Raw genomic sequence first — 16,821 nt, 5'->3', positions numbered from 1 at the left:
AATATATCAGTGCCTGCTAGCACAATATAGTTAAATTTGTGCCACTATTAGAGCTGAATGAAAGAAAATTGTCCTATTCATGGTGAAATTATAATCATGACCTTTCCAAGAAAAAGAGAAGGCAAGAAAAACCCTGCAACTCTTTTTTGTGCTGAAAGAAGTCAAGAGGTGCCTTTAGTTCACCAAGTGCCCATGTGCCTCTTCTCCAGGTAGCAAACCTGAATATGGCAAAAGCGTCTCTGCTGAACAGGGAAATGAGACACACACACACACGTATATATGTGACACAGATCACAAAATGAGGGCTAAAAATACAGCTCAATTATTCAAAGTATATAATTTTTTTTTCAAGCTTGACCTTGTTATTACATTAAAGCACCCACGTCACTCGAAAGGGGCCTTCTTGCACAAACAAGAAAAAAATATCTATGCATCGCAACACAGTCTTTCCCCAAACCCTTGCTCCCTGGATAACGTTGCAGTTTTTGGGAACAGACAACTCCCTTCCCATGGAGCATTAGCAGCGGTTTTGCAGGACCAAAAATGATCAAGCTACAGGGTGGGGTTTTTTCCTGCCCCCACTACGAATCAGACTTTCTCCTTCAGTGCCTGAGGGGGCAACTCCTCACCATCTTTCCATCAGGAGCAAGGAATGGAGGGATAATTAATTCTTTGGACTTCTCTGTACAAAAGAGGTGGCCTTTGCAACAGCAAAGTGGGTCCAGCCTGCATCCCTGTGCCCACGGCGAGGCCGGGATCCAGAGCTCTTATCTGGAAGTGAAGTCTGTTGGAGCTCATTTATCTGGGGGATCAGCAGGAGCCAAGGGTAAGGGACGTGGAGAGAGGGCTTGCCAGCAGAAAGATGTGATGGTGAGCCCTTTGCAGCTACCATTCTGATGCACCTGAGGACCATGGTGGCCCACACCAAGGCTCCAAAGACATCATGGAGGTGCCCCAATGGGTGAGCCCGAGACAGGGAACTGCTTTCCACCAGCAAAGAGCCCAACCCTGCAAAGCAAGCCTCACTGCGCTGGCTTTGCAGGAGGAGAAGCTTTCTGAGCCTACACTTCCCAAGGTGGCAGCTGGTCTCCGCTCTGTGGCAGCCAGCGTGAAACACGAGGGCTTGATTTTCAGAAAGTGGGAGGCTTAGCACTTCCTGAAAATAAGACCCATTTAAGTTGTCACGACAGCAGACACCTTGAAAGATTTAGGCCACGCTGCCTGGTTAGCTGGCCGTTCCCCTAGCACTGTCGCACTTATCAACCCCCCGCAACAATTCCTTCTCCTATAAAAAGCTGTTTATTTTTTGATCTCCCCATGAATGTTAAGGTGTCACATTGGTTAATATTATTGCTCCTCCAAACTTCTTCCACTTTTGGCCCACACAAGGCAGAGGATAACCCCTTCACTTCTGCCCCAGCATCACTTATCAAAAACACAGAGTGAAGGAGGCACCACACAATTCAGCTTTAACATTAATCTTCCCACTGGCTTCTCATTACTTTGCCAATAAGATGATCTTCCTCACACCATATTTCGATATATTTGACATCTGTCATAAAACTCAGGTCACACATATCTGTCTTCTGGTAAAATGAGTCATCCTACAGAGACCCATACTATACTGTTCAGGTCTTGCCAGAAATAATTATTGACATATTGTCAACACATCCAGCCTACTGTATTAATAGGAGTCATAAATTACCAGCCTTTTTTCTTCCCTCTACCTAGCAAGGAAGTGAGGGGACATACAGCAGGAAAGCAGGTACATGACATCCAGGTGATGGATCCAGGCATGGCCATTCACTGCTTTCCAGAAACTTTGCATGATTTAAATTGTGTTTAAGAGAGTAACTAGTTTCAGAAATCATTCAAAACTAGTAATGACTTTCCCTTTGGTTTGGCACCTTTTGGTACCATATAGGTTATGATCTCTCATTAAAACAACCAGCTACTAACTCCCCAAAACTTGTAGCTGATAAACAGTAGCTATTTAGGGGAGAGAGGTTACAGACAGATAGATGTTGGACTATCCTTAGCGTAATGTCATTGCTTGCATTGAAGAGAGAAGTTTAACCTGTTCTTGTTACTTTCTGCGCAAGACAGATGCAACTTTTCTGTTTCATCAGTTACATGCAGTGGTCCCCAGTTGATTTCATTAACAACTTAGGTATACTTTAGGTTATTTTCCTGCTTTTTTTCTTTTAAAGTGTAAGCTCCCATAGCTAAAGGTGAAAGCACAGAGATTACAGACATAGCTAGAGGAGACAAATAGCCTTTCCCACAAGCAGTATGCTCCTGCAGAACAGTCACTGGATTTAACCACTGCCACAGTTCCTTCCTGGGGTTGTGAAAGTGGGTTCAGTTACCACCTACTTGCAGCTTAGGGTATCACAGGTTCCCCTTGCTCCACATTTTGGTATCAGAGGCACAAGGTCAAGGTGGTTAAAGCATCTTCTTGCAGACCCAGAGAGAGGAGCAAAAGCTTTGCTTTAGAGCCATGACTGAGCTGTAAATGGTACCTGGGAAGTCAGTGATAGACATCACATGATGTTCTGCTCCATCGGCTACAGAAAAAGGCCATTAGGCTTGTGTGATTAAGGTATGCCGATCTACAGCCAGGCAGGCTTTGACCTTGACCTTTAGCAGGTGAATACCGTGGTTTGCAGCACTCTACTTTTGCTCCCTGGAGTAGGGACTATGATTGCCTTGTTAGAGACCAGGGAGAACAGAGACCACCTTGGGAGGACATTCATTTTGTACCAGGAAGTCTCCGAAGGCTGCTATGCTAGAGAACATGAAGTACCCCCAGCAAGAAGGCTTTGGCATAGGGTTTTGCTGAGGGTAGGGAGAGGGGAGGGCAAACCCACCAAATGTCACCTGCACATAGTGGACATGTTGTGGAAGAATATTCCTTCTTGCACAAATCCAGCACAAATCCCCATCCCCAGCCTCAGTGCCAAAACCTCAAATCTTTTTGTGCAACCTTCATTTGTTTTTGTATGACCCCAACTGGGATGACACCGAGAGTGAGTTTCCCAGGCAAAGGGGGTTTGCACATCACAGTAATGTTCCACAGGCCCAGCAGCAGCAAAATATCACCTCAGTATTTTATGGTTTTAGCCCTTCCATATATACAGGAGCATTGAGAGCACCTCAAACTAATTAATAAGCTGCTCTGTATCTTTGTGCATTACCTTTCTTTTCCCCCTTTGATTCACACACAGATTATTTTTAGAAAAGGGAAAAAAGTTTCATTTTTTTTAAAAAAAGCAATGAACTGAGGTCTGGCACTGCTCATCTGCTCTGTTCATTGCCTCAGCGGTGTATTAGGTTTGTGGGAAGGTGGAGGAGGGAGAAAACGTGGAGGGTGCCTTCAATCCCGTAACCTCCCTCACCCCAAAACCTCCCAGGTCCTCAACAAGCACAACTCCCTTCCTTCCTCCCCCTCAAAAAGCCCTGGTGGTTATATTCACAAAATCCTGATATGTATCTCTGACCTGTACTCTGTCCACTTTCCATCATTTTTGTAAGGGAAAGATGTTGTTACAAGGCAGTTTGTTTTTATGGGGTACCTGTGGGTGGCATATACCTGGGTTGACTGACTTGGTGGCACTTCTAGTCTTATGCTGTAGGTATCATGTGATAGCACAGGCACATCAAATACTCAGTTCAGGTGTCGAGTTCTTGGGCACTTCTGGGCCAAGAAAAGTGACCTGAAGAGACCATTTTAAATCCTGCTAATTACAGTATCCCTGAATTTGCTCCCGTTTTTTTCCAGGTTGAATTTAGCAAAGAAAGGAGTGCAGAAAGCCACTCATGCTTTTCTGCTTGGGCACTGAGCTCTGACACACTGGAGGATGTCGTCTTTCATTATTAACTTTGGCAGCATTTAAATTAAGTAATATCTTGACAGGGGAAAGGAAGGGAATGAAGGGCCCTGGGAATATTTTTTTCTCCTGTTTAATTGTACTGTATTTGATGTGTTCCAAAAAACACTAGAAGATCTGCTCTTCAGAGACAAAAAAAAAGTTTATAAACCCCGACTAGTTGAGGTAGTTTGGCAGCACATAGAAGGATAGAGAATTATCATCCGTCCAGGGAAATCCACCCCCCGCTTCTCCCAACCCTCTTTCAGCTGGTGCATGCAAGATGTTCCTGCTCACTTCATCCTCAAACATTTAAACACTTTGAGGACCACACACCTACAGTGCGTTATTTGCAGGGCTTTCTAAGCTGAAATCCAGTGTGCGTGTGTGTGTATCTGTGGGTGGGAATGGCTGGATAATGTTACCGTGATAGCTGATGATAATATTTCTACCAATTGTTAAGCTTCCTAAGTCTCCACTTTGTGAATGCTTCAGCGTATCGTTTTCTGAAAAATGCAGCCTTCCTTGCCTAGGGAAAGGTACAAGTCAATAATGTGTTCTTGCGAGATTATCTAGGAGCCTCTGATTTACTCCAGAGAAAAAAGTCTCCCTTACACAAATGCACCTTTCTAAACACTTCAGGGGTCGCATGGTTCACTGAAGGATTGTGTCAGTACAGCCATAAAATAAGGCGGCAGTTCAAGCTGTCTTGGACCAGCAGCGTAGCAGGTACTGCAGAAACACAGATGTGGTGTAGTCTGAGCTGTTTAAAAGCGGCTGCTTGCTTGTGAGCACTCTGCTTTTAGTCCGAATAGACATTAGGAAAATGTGTGAGGGACGAAGGAGTGTGTTTCTTCCATGTTTCAGAAAAAAAAAGTGTGGGAGGAGAGATAATTTCGATGAGTCAAATTCCTAATTCCCTTCAGACCTGTAAAGTCAGTAGGAGTTGCTTCACTTTCATCTTAACATGTAAAGATGGGTGAAGTTAGAACAAAGGAAGGTGGAAAAAAATAAATGAGCTTTTTTATAAAGTGGAAGACCAAAAGAAACAGCGGTGTTCTTGGTGTAAGGGCAAAAGCAAAAGAAAACTATTATTCTGCATAACATACTATTTATCTCAGAATACTTATTCAGGCCTTGGCTTCTGGGAAGTCCTCTGCTCATCTTTTTTCCATTTCCTCTGCCATGGTGACTCTTCTGGGCTGTAGCATGCCTCGAACAGAGCACAATACCCTCTGGGACTTTGTTAAAAATACTGTTTAAGACCAACTTATGGCCCAATTTTTCTGACTTTATCATGCCTTTGCTTCATATTTTCCATCAGTTCCTCCTCTTCGTCCACTGCATCAAGGCACAATATTCTTGTTTTAATTCAAGACATTTACAAGTTAGACCCTCCATAACCATTCCCTTGTCTCAGTTGTTTTTGTCCCAAATCAATCAAACCTGACTCTTCACTTCTCCCTCAAGCAGTAGCAGTCTCAAAACTTCTCAAACTCCATAAATTAACCATAGTTTCACCCCTCAAAACACTCCATTGCATTCTTATTCTGCAGCACATAGAAAATCTCCTCCTTAGACTTCTTGCTTGTGACCTGCTCATTACATTTACAAAATTGTACACACAATAGCATTTGGTAAAGCATTCTTTTAATCCTGCCAGTTTTCCATGTCTTTCTTATACAATGCCTTCTGCTTTCTTACCCCTTTAGGTCTGTTCCAAAATCCAGTAAGTTTGGGGGGGGGAAGGGGGGGAATACTGATTTCCAAGGCTTTATGGATCAAGCTCTTATCCCACCAATTCTTTTGGGGCAGGGATTCTTTTACTACCATTCCCAATTTACCTTAAATTTAGTCCCCAACTTTCCCTAACTATAGTTATGATACTCAGCAGTTTTGCACCTCAAGCTCTGCATGAATGATCTGGGTAGTCCTGGGGCAGAGAACTTCCTTTAAGAGACCTGTGGGAGTGATTTAGAAATGTAAACCTATTGTTAGGGTGTTTAAATTTGCCATAGAAGAGAAAATTCCTATGGATTCACAATTCAAAATGAGTTGAAAAATCACAGTTGTAGATATTTGTAGATTGCCTGATACTAAAAGGTTCTGACTTTAATAAAACCATCTGGATTCTACTGTAAAATAAACAGTAAAAATTATACTGTTCCCATCATCATGTTAGGCTCCCATACTCTTATCCTGAGAGCTCCCCTGGCTTGAAGGAGCGCTCTTTCTTCTGGAGAACACTGAAGAAATAGCTTATACAAAAAGTCAGTCTATGCGCAAGAGAGAAAAAAACCAGCACTAAGGAAAAGCTAAACAATAGCAATGAATCATGCACTTCATTCAGAAAGCAGAGATCTCTAGTTTTGTTTATCTTTTGTGTGAACGAGTTCCTTGGTCTGGGTTCCTATTTTTTTTCAAATTCCCATCCCCCATCACGGCAAGCCTCTCGCCCCAGCTGACAGTCTCATTGTCCCCATGGCTGTCGTGGGAAGTCATGATAGATGGCTACACCATGACCCTTTTAGGAGGTGCGTGTTCATATTATGCTCAGAGACCTTTTTTGATCAATAGTCAATTCAAAGCTTTTCACTTGTGTATACACACAAATATATTTATGTTTGTAATATACGTATGTATAAATAAGTGGCTGGAGAATTGTTAAGATGAGCAAAACTGCTTCGACAGGTTTCAGCATTTTGGAACCCAAAGCAGAGGTATCTCATGAGTAAATGTGATCATTTGCAGAGTGTGCAATATTTTTTTAATATTTTAGTCAAAGGAAAAACAGCCAGAATATTTTCATTGTGGGGAGCACAGAGACTTGAAATAACTAGGTTTTGATACTAGCCATATTGCACTTCACTTTTCCTCAGCACAGAATGCCAGCTTGTTTCTTCAAATTAAGACAATATGCTTATAGTGATGAACCTTATTGGCCATCTATCTTCCTTTTGTAATCTGGCTCTCATCAAGCTGAAATGAAGCCATTTCTTCTGACTGTGGCTGATTAAACACAGAGTAAACCTAGATCTCTGAGGAGGCTCTAATGATTCTCCACAGGCCTAGTGTCAGCCTGGCACCTGTAGCATTCAGCTTCCCTATTTCCATCATAAAATGAAGCATCTGTTACAGAGAAGTGTTATCTTTTTATCATCGATGGTATCTTTCTGTTTGAATTCACCTACCCCATTTGGTATAAATTACAGCCATTTCATATGTAATGAATGGTCACACAGGATGCACTCTGGTTATTGGGGGTTAAAAGGGCAGAAAATCCTTTTACTAAACCTTTATTTAACTTGGTGAAAGTTAAGACTACATGGCTTGTGTAAAACCTTCTTTCTTACAACAAACAGGAGGAAATACTTATCACAGCTTAATGCTGAAGCATTTTGATATTGCTTATCCAAATACTGGCCTTTGAGTTTTTTGAAAGCAATTTCTGGAGAAACATTATTAGTTGCAGGGAAAAGAAACAGAGAAACATGTTAGTGCCAAAGACATTTCTGCCTGGGTAACTTGATTAACTATAAGCCTGAAATGTAAAAGTAGACAAGATTTGTTTGCTGGAAAGTGTAGTTGCCAACTTAGAACCTGCAGTAAATCCCACAGAAGTCAATTGGCATATTTTCAATGATTTCAACAGCGTCTGTTTGGATCAGGCCAAAGATCAGCTAGCTGTTTACATTTTGTGCGGTCCACATGCTCCTCTATGTTTTACCTTCTTCAGTTTTCCATCTGAGCTGAAATAGGCAACTTCATCTTAGAAACAATTTATTTTCAGCTGATGGGGATTTGGGGCATAACTTTGCCAAGAATTTTGTTGTGTCCCACCTACAACATGGATAGTCTGGACAACTTCACATCTCAAAGAATAAAAGAAAAACTTCCAAAGATGCTAACTCGGAAGTAAAATTTAGCTCATTGCTCCTTGAAGTAGTAGTATAATTGATGGGAACAAAACAGTTGTGAAACAGCCAAATAATTCCACCTATAAACATGTAGCTACAAGATATAGAAGTGGGGGCAACAACTGCACAATGGCCTTCCTGGTCGCATGAATCTGATAGACGTTGTTGTAACATAACAACCACTTCAATAACACCTAAAGATTGCAAATAAGAGGTGGCTTTCTGTGTTTGATGTTGTAAATCTAGATAAAGTCTTCAGTGAACTAAAGAACAGCATAGAGATACGCTAAAGTAGCTTGCTTGGGTATTGGTATGAGACTATTTGAAGGAGACCAAAGATCAGCACTACCAGTTTCTTGGCAAATTCTTGGGGTGTTTAATCATTGAGGTGTTAGATTAAACTGGGATAGGAAAGGCAGTTACAGTCCAAAGCATTTAATTTGACTCATCGTCCTATGCCATGCTCTGAACAGGACGTGCCACCACTGAAGTCACTATGATCTACAGCCCAGCATAGTTTAGTAGTCTCCCCAGGCTTCACATTTCTCCTGTATGATGAGTGTTAATATGTTCTCCATCTCATCAGGATTGCCTGGGATTTCTTTTCCTCATTTTTGTTAATATATATAGAAGATGCAATGGACATAAAGTAGTATTGTCAATGTTCTATTGAATTACAGATGCTGAACGATCAAAAAGGAAATTGTAATCACAAAAAAAAATTATAACCACAGCCCCTTTGGCGGATCATTTGCCTAGTTATTTGTCATAGCACATTACAGGTGAAATAATTCTACAGCATAAAAGTAACTTAAAAGCATGTGCTTTATTTTCAGCTTTAAACTTTCAAGTACCTGTTACCTACAGAGAGACAGGGGTTGCTTAATGGACCCATCGGGGGGAAAAAAATCATCCTTGTGAAAATAAGGAAGAGTGAACGATTTTGTACCAACATGCATTTTCATGATCACTTTGCAAGCCTGCATTATGTGGCCACTTTCTGCTGATCCATTTTGTAGCAAGCGAAATCATATTGTCCTACGACAAGAGCACACTTGTTATTCAAAATAATTAGGACATGAGTCATCTTAGTATCAAAGTTAGCATTAGTGATATATGGGGCTGATGACTGATGAGTCCAATGAACGTTTGACTCATGTAGACTTAAAATATGCAGCTGAAAAGCTCAGTTAATTCAGAAGAGACACAGCATAGCAGCGATAGCATCTTGTAAAAGCAAGATCCAAGACAAGTAGAAATGCGGTAACACTAGTGATGAAAACAGCTGAGGTCTTTGGATTTCTCAGAGCAGCTGAAAAATGGAAGAACTTTTTCATTAAAAAATTCAAAACTCAAATGTTTTCCCCTTGAGAAGGTATAAAATGTAATAATTTTTTTTTCTACTGTTTACATGATATTTTTGTAAGTGCTGGAATTGTTTTTGTTCCCTGTCCATTTCCTTTCATTTTTCCTTTTTGTTACTTGAGTTGAATAAGTGAATGATATCCAAAATTTCAGTTTGGTTTGGAAAAGTTATAACAGCAGAAAGAAAAATGAAACTAGCTCAACCACTTTAGAGAGTTTCAGTTTTCCTTTGTTCCCTTCTGTAACTTCTCCAGAATTAAAGAATTGGAAGAGTGAGTCAAAAAATAGGATGAGGAGTGCAAAAGGAGGAAACAGAAAAATTATGGAAAAAATCCAAACCACTACTTGTTCTCTTAGAGGGGGAGGGGAAAAAAAAAAGAAATAGGTGTTTAATATTTATTTCAAACAATAGCTAGAAATAGGAAAATCTGAAAAGAAGCTTTTGCTTTATTCTCTTCTCGTGGATACCAACCATTTCCCTTTCAGCAACTGCCTAATTGACTAATACAGTTAACATGTGGCAACTATTTTCAACTGTATTTAGCTAAGTCTGCTGCTGCATTTCAGACATAAGGAAGGCTTCCAATGCCCAATAGCTGTCTGTTTTTTCCAGCTGTACTATGGGATCTAACAAAAGCCATTGCACCTAATAGCCTTTGATTTAGTTTAAGAAGTAGCAATGTTTCCATCTAAGTATGTTTTAGGACAATATCAAGGTATAAATCTGTGACAGACACAATTCATTTTGAACGCCAGCTTCTGTAAGGACTTCCGCTTGGTATCCCAGTCAAAAAGGTGCCCCAAAATCAACTATCTTCAAAGCTGCTTCATAGAGTGGTAAAACTAATAAGAGCTTGTATTTCAGCAGCTGGACACCCTGAGGGCAAACAGAAAGCAATCAGAGCCAGAGACTCCAGTTAGTGTTTTCTTCCTTCACGGGACAGCTTTGGGTGATGCGAGGATGTTCTCCACCTTTGTGTTAGATCCAAATGTTGACTGTTATTTGAGTTAACAGGCTATAAAGCAGTGGAGACCATCGCAAGCTGCATATTAACTGGTGACTGTGAGATTTAAAGGACCTTGTTTCTATCTGACACCTCAAATAGAAACCTAATTTGCAATGGGTCAAAAATAGACATTTAAAAATTGGAAGAAGAATACATTATTATCTCCCCAACAATTCTAAACACCAAAGCATCTAATTACAAGCTTAATGTTAAGATTTGAAACCTCTGGAACCAGTCTTAGGTTTATAATTAGGCATAAAGTACAGTGTTCCCCTAGAAAAAAATCTGACCATTTCACTCCTTTTATTCTTTTTTTAAAGAGCTGCTCTTTTTAGGTTTAAAATCTAATAGTGACACAATCATATTTGTGATCAGGTATCTTCTTGCTGTAAGATTTTTTCTTCACTGATTCAAATGCTGTAATATATATAGCCCATATATAATGGTGTCTGTAGAGGCTCCATTAATGGACTGAGGCCATTCAACGCTTCTTTCCAAGCCATCAAATCATTCTGTAGTTATTCTGGGGAAGAAAAAAAAAGCCAGCTAGAATGAAATATCAGAGGTGGGTACCAGCTTACATGATTGTGAAGAACAATAAGTGAAAAATGTTGTGATCACCACAGATGAAAAAACTTTGAGATGAAGTTGGTCTTTCACAGTAATATCAGTTCGCTTCATCAACAACAGTGTGTCTGACAATGCTCCAGTGTCATTGACTTTCACCATTTTAAAGGCCTTTAATACTGATTACTGCACAGTGAACAAAAGCTTTTCTTGTGAGAAGTCTGAAAAGGTTGATTATATGTACATTACAGCTGAAAATGGATCAGACAAGTAGTAAGTTATGAAAGTATTAACACAAGAGAATAAAACCATTCACTGGGCTTGAATTACTTTAGTTTATCTTCTTAGGCTGAATTGTGGCTGTGGTCTTTTGCAACTCAAATAAAAAGCATAGATCAAGATGAGATAAAGATAACTGAGTATTGCCAGCATTAGGCAATAAAATCAGTAACTGGAATGGAAGAAAACTTTGATAACCGCACAGGAAAATTTTTAAAAGTTACAGTAATACAGGCAGAAGTCCTCTGTAGCTACTACAGTCAAGTAAATTAGGCACTAAGGCAATAAAAAGATGCAAGCATCTGCTCTTGCATTTCGTTATAAAGATGTTTGGAACCGAAATTATTCTGACCAGCTGAAGGGACTGTCTCTGATGTTCCAGTTAAACACGGTTTGAAAGCTTCCGAGAGATGACAGCGGGTAACAACCTTCATATTAAGGCCCACACAGGAGGGTAAACTTCGTTCAAAATTCAAAGTTCTGTTTTACGCTGGGGAAAAAAAACACTCCTATTAAAAAAAGCAGTTTGTTTCTCAAAAGAATTTTTCCAAGGTGCTTTAGAATCATGTTTCTTTCCATACCTTGCAAAGAAAATTAAGTTTTAATTACTTTATGCTTGTTTTAGCATGAAAGAGGCAACACAGCCATCACTGGAAGGATGTGATATCAGAATTCGCGTTGGTAGCAAAAGCTCAAACCTCAGGAGGAACACAGTCTGGTCTGCAAGGCTGAGTAGAGTTTGCAGATTGAGCAGTCAGGAAAAAAATCTGATCATTTTCTTTAAAAACTGCATTTTTGCTCTAAAAGTCACAATAAAAAAACATGGAACCCCCAGTGTTATTCCTGTGAAACAAAGCTCACACTTTTTAGAACAAAATGTCCTAAATTAAATTTTAGCCACTACATTAAAGGGTCATTTCCAAAAGATGAAAGTATATTCTGTGGCAGTGTAAAAGGATAATAGAGGGCAAAAAAGAATTACAACACACTAGTATTGCTCAAAAAAAGCGTGAGTTGTGATATCCATGAAATGTTAAATTTTCCGCTATTCACAAGGCTCTGCATTCTTAATATCTGTAAAGAACGGTCATCTCAGTTGCTAAAATATAACCCAAACGCTCAAGCCACAGGGCTAAAATACTCAAAAGTAGCCACTACATCCAGCTGATTCTGCCATTTAGCACTTCTCCTGTAACATCAGTGGTGTAACCTTAGTCCCCAAAAATTGGAGGGCGAGTTATGCCATTGACCTCAGCCTGATCTGGCTCTAGGACAAGGAACCATGCAGTCCCTTGGGGCTACAAGCCATGGGGAAACTCCAGGGCTCTGGAAGATGGAAATAGGCCCAGATGCCTCAGCTGGAGGAGAAAGTCAGAGCTGCAACCTCCCCCTGGGGCTGTCAGGAGCCTGAAGCAGTGGGGCCAGGTTTTCACCCAGTTTGTCTCAGCTTAGGCACACGAAAATGGAGAAATCCCAAATCGGTGCCCACCTGGTGAACCACTGAAAGGTGCCAGATGCAGCCTCATGTACAAATAGCTCATGTTAGCCACCGGCTTTTTGGTGCTTATGTATGCTAAGTGCACCCTGTCATGCGTGCATGTGTTTTACACATTGCTTAGACACCAGACAACTTTGTATTAAATATTGCAGGATATGTGAGAACCCTCATGCTTTTTCACTAGATGTCACATGCTCCTACATGTACATATATATATACACATGTGCATATACTTGCATGCAACTATCTTCTCAGCTACGGACAAAAACTTGCTAATTAATGTTTGTTAAAATTAATATTTTTGCCAGTCAGAATTAGTCACACATGAAGCATCCTCAGTTTCGAGTAGGCTGTCTTAATTAAAGTTTTTTCTGTCACTTAATGGAAGAATTATTATCAATTTTGATCACTGTTTTTCTTTCAGATTACAGTAGTGTTATATCAGTCTTTGTATCCCTGTATATAAAGCAAAATTTCTGATTTCAAATGCAGGCTGATTTATTTTACAATGTTTTTACTGCATCCTACGCTATCTCGGATACAATGCTCTCACCCCACATAGCACAGAAGCCACGCAAACAGGTGAACCCACAAAAGGAAAGGACACTGCACATGCCAGATATTTTTGTGAAATGTAATACCAATCGCACAGCTTTGCTTTCACCTGCTTCAGACATTTTCAACTGCAAAAGGCCATAAGAGTACTGCTTCTAGGGACAAAAGAAGGTTCTACTTTTTTTTTTTTTTAATAATAAATTAATCATTCAGTAACATTGATTTCTCTAAAGTATGGTCTATTGCCCTTATGCAAATCTGGAATAACAACACTGACATGAATGGAATTAAATCTGGAGTCATTCAGGAGCAGCTGAGATCCAAATTCCCCAATCAGTAACATTTAGTTCCAGATTGAAAAACTTCTTGTTAGAACACAAACACTCTTTTTATGAGAAGAGTTTAAATGAGTTGTTAGTGACGTCTTCACAGAGAGAGCTGGAGAATTTATTTGTGCTTTACAAAGAACGTCTTCCTCTCTTTAAAAGCACAAGTTGTTTTAATTTAAACTAATATTAAAAGTTTATTGCCCTGAGTCTGGTGTCAGCTATACAACTGTACGGCATCTCTTTATCAGTGTAGGAGTCCAATGGCATAAAGACCATGCACGTGAGTGAGAAGTATAAGTATCCTTGTATTGCTTCCCTCAGATTGCTAGAATTAATCCAGATTTTCATGCCACTCATCTATAAGGGACAGTTAGTGCCCAAGTCTTTCCTCGTAACTGTGGAGTCAATCCAAATTGCAGGGAAGACAAGCAGCTCTGTATATTTTAATACAAAAGAGTGGATTGGTAAATCAAAATCTCCCTTTTTCCAAATAGTCACAGATTCAGAAAGCTGAATCAAGTAACAACACGTCCCAGAAACTGCATCGTCACCAATACAGTGGCATAAATCTGGAATGCTTTGGTGGTTCTTCTAGGCAGTTCTTTTTCTCTTAAAAAAACCCACATAGCAGCCAATCTTCCTCTTGTGCCACACTGACGTCAGTAAACACAGAAATCTACAGAATTCTCTTTAAAATATTTTGGCTGCATGCAGTGGAGCTTTAATAGGATCAGTCCTTTCCTGACAGGTCACAGTATGCTGACTTAGTTACACTTTATGATTTCAAAGGCTTCTTCCCAAAAGATACTCCCCTCTCTCCTGCTTTTTTTTTTTTTTAAGGAGCACAATGATCAAAGTGCTTTTAAAAATGCTATTCATGACTACTTCGATTTAAAAAATGAAACCTAAAGTGATTCTAAACAACATTTCATTTTAATTTTAGGGAGGCATAAATTTTGCATGACTGTTCAGCTTCCCCCATTCAAACACTATAGGTAAAAAACAGTTAGGTAAAATATTTACCGTTACCTATCAAACTGCAGTTTAATATGTGAATAGTTCTATCGGTGTGCAATGGTACCACATGCATACTGAAAACTGAAGAGGTGCTCAAGAACTTTAGACCAGCACAAGGGTGCTGACTGCCATGCAGAATTAAGCCAACAAGACACAAGTGAAACAGAGTCATCTTCTTTGGTTTAATTACTATCATTTTATTCAAGCTTTAAGTTGTATGCAGCAAAGTTTAAAGAACTGGTAAGTTTAATTATTGCAAATGAAAGGGAGAAAGAGGAATATTTCCACCACTTTCACAGAATATCTCGAGCATGTAACACTTAATGCAGCCAATATACAGGACTTCAGCATAGATGACAAGCACTTTAGGCTCCACACCAAGTTTATATTTTTATGGTATTATCTAAAATACCTACTCAATGCTAACTGTGTATTTACCTTGGAAAGAAAAGCCAAGCTGTTTCTGCCAGGATTTAAACATACTGTTCCTGGAGAGTGTATGTTTTCCATGCTTTATGGTCAGACTACCAAATGTCCTGCACCAGCACTCATTACGTGGTCCAGTGAGAGTTAAGAGCAATCTACCTCCCCCCAAAAAAAACAGATTTTTTTTTCATTTCACCACTTCTTCTGAAATATAGGGCTTCTCCAGGGGACCAACTTCAGTTTATAAGTAGGTAGTATATAATGACATAATCTTCTGGGCATAGTGACTGCAAAGGTACACTCATCACATATGAAAGATTGTTACCAGAAAACATTGTCATTCCTTTGCTATCCTTGGAAAAATGAAGGGAAAAAACACATTATCGGTTACGGTAGAGAGGGGAGAGCCACTCGCATTTGTGCCCTTGATTGTCTCCAGTTTGGAGGCCGAGAAGTTAATGTATTCAACTCCTCTTTAATGCCAGCCTTCCCTCGCGTTATTCATACAACTTAACTCCGGCTGCCTCCTCCTCATCCCTCCTGCTTTGCCTCATGCTTCTCAAAAGCCATTTCTCTGCACGGCACATCAGAAACTAAAAATCTAAGTTGCTATCTTACTTCCAAACCAAGCTGTTGTCAACATTAAACCTACACAATGCATTACAATATAATCCATTTACAGGGTGTCTTATCATGCAAATAACTCAAGGTGCCTCACAATAAAATAAAAAGGACAAGAGGAATAAAACTCGGCCATTGGAACACACAAAAAGGAAACCTTGAAATTTACTTTTAAACACACTAACGGCTCTTTTCTCCCAGTGAGGCATGAAGAGGGACGGGACAGAGGATTTGACCAAGGAATTCTTATTAGCATTTGATGGGACTTAAATGTGCAAATCCTCCCCAAGATCACTGGGAGACTAGACTCCTTAAAAGGAAAAACTTCCTTGAAATCTTGAAGAGAGAAGATTCATAAAGGCACAAGCATTAGAGAAAAGCTTGGTCACAAGAACATCATCTTGTTGGCTTAGATCTAAAGAAGTGTAAGGCCTGGATGATCTGGCTTAGGGGCAGGAACCATAAAAGCTCCCTGCAACACAGAAGCAGAAATACTGTTTAAAAGTAAGACTGGATTTGACCAGGGCTTACTTCTGACTCATTTCCAAAAAGGGTCCTGGTTTAAATTAATGTTCCATTATCGGTGTAGAAATAGCAAATAAAAGGCACTTTAACCCCTTCCTAATTAATTTGTTTTCATTTTCCATAGTTCTTCCTTAAACTGTTATAAACTGCTCTTTGGAAGATATGGATCGGTAGTTTCCTCCCTCTCCTTTGCTCCCCTGGGTTGGAGCATGAAGCAGTCGGAGGCACTGAACAGAACGGCTGTCCCAGGAGCAGAGCAGGGGAGGAACAAGGACCAAACCACGCTTTGGACAGTTGTTCTCCCTCTCTCCCTGAAGGAAGTGCCAGGTCACGTCATGGCCCATGTTATTCCCCCAGTCAAGCCAAACGAGCTATACCAAAATGACAACCAGAGGATGGGGTAAAGCAAATATGCCTATTCCTCACGTGGGCACAGGACTGGCAATAGATGCCACAGGCCTCATATGGCACCCAGAAATAAAACCAGCGTAGGAGAGGCGACAGTTTGAGTCACTATTTTCCTGCTCCTAAGAGCCCAAATTTTAATACAGTAAATATGTCAAATACTAGAGATATGACCCGGCACTAGGAATGAATGTGTGATGGTGCCAGCTCTTCTGACAGGTTGTCTAATGCAACCACATCAAATTCAACCATTTAGCCCACTGGCTACTACCCAACTGGAGACCGTGGCTGAAATCTGTCTGAGGAGCAGAAAGACTTGTCGCACCAAACTCAGGCTGTTGAAGAATCTCTAACTGACTTACAATAATAGAGTACAGGTTTAAAATGATCAGAGGTGGAGCTTTATTAGTCAAATATTAGCCAATATTAGCCAAACACTTC

This window comes from Pygoscelis adeliae, unplaced genomic scaffold, assembly GCF_000699105.1.
Source record: "Pygoscelis adeliae isolate BGI_AS28 unplaced genomic scaffold, ASM69910v1 Scaffold21, whole genome shotgun sequence".
Taxonomy (NCBI): domain Eukaryota; kingdom Metazoa; phylum Chordata; class Aves; order Sphenisciformes; family Spheniscidae; genus Pygoscelis; species Pygoscelis adeliae.
The sequence above is the reverse complement of the archived record's forward strand: the minus strand, read 5'-3'. Positions refer to the sequence as shown.